Source organism: Gossypium hirsutum, chromosome A12, assembly GCF_007990345.1.
Source record: "Gossypium hirsutum isolate 1008001.06 chromosome A12, Gossypium_hirsutum_v2.1, whole genome shotgun sequence".
In the NCBI taxonomy this organism is placed as follows: Eukaryota; Viridiplantae; Streptophyta; class Magnoliopsida; order Malvales; family Malvaceae; genus Gossypium; species Gossypium hirsutum.
This window is the reverse complement of record NC_053435.1, coordinates 27,876,268-27,877,210: the sequence shown is the minus strand read 5'-3', so window position 1 is coordinate 27,877,210 and position 943 is coordinate 27,876,268. Positions and strand designations below refer to the sequence as shown.

Sequence of the window (943 nt, the reverse complement as noted above, 5' to 3'; positions counted from 1 at the left end):
GTGAATAAGACAAGCAAATCAGAGAAGGATCGAAGATATGAACTTCAAAAATCTGATCCAAGGAAAAGGAGCAAACCCTGCTCAAAATCCTATCCTTATTGCTGATGATATGGATAGAGCTTTACGACAGTATGTCATGCCAGTATTTAATGATCTTAATCTGGATATTAGAAGACCCGAAATTGAGGCACAATAGTTCGAGCTGAAGCCAGTCATGTTCCAGATGCTTCAGACAGTGGGCCAGTTCAGTGGAATGCCTACCGAAAATCCTGACCTACACTTAAGACTGTTTATGAAGGTGAGCAATTCTTTCAAATTATACAGAGTACCCAAAGATGCATTACAATTGAAGCGATTCCCATATTCACTGATGGATAGAGCTCGAGCCTGGTTGAACTCATTTCCACCGAACTCAATTTCCACATGGCAAGAGTTAGCAGAAAGATTCCTTATGAAGTATTTCCCACCTAGCAAGAATGCTAAGTTGAGGAACGAGATCACTGCCTTCCAACAAATGAATGATGAGTCCTTGTATGAGGCATGGGAAAGATACAAAGAGTTATTATAAAAGTGCCCTCATCATGGAATCCCATATTGCATCCAACTTGAGACATTTTATAAGGGTCTCAATGCTCACACAAGAATGGTAGTGGACGCTTCTATTAATGGTGCTCTCCTTTTTAAGTCTTATAACAAGGGTTATGAAATCATTGAGAGGATTTCTAGCAACAAATACCAATGGCCAACCAATCGAGCAGCGTCAGGAAGATGAGTTGCTGGAATACATGAAGTAAACGCTCTTACTTCACTCGTATCTCAAGTATCATCAAAATCCTAAATGTTAAAAAACCTTACCACAATGGGTCTAACAGTTTTGCAGCATAGCCACCAGCCTAATTTAAAAATATAGCTTGTGTTTACTATGAAGAAGGATATTTGTTCG

General features: G+C 39.3%; 1 non-coding gene across 1 annotated transcript; it reads right to left on the bottom strand.

The window, feature by feature from the left end:
- Window positions 1–481: 481 nt before the first annotated feature.
- On the bottom strand, window positions 482–588 carry LOC121211995 (small nucleolar RNA R71). The gene has a single exon (XR_005907208.1). It is a non-coding gene; the product is annotated as a small nucleolar RNA R71 (small nucleolar RNA).
- Window positions 589–943: the final 355 nt, after the last annotated feature.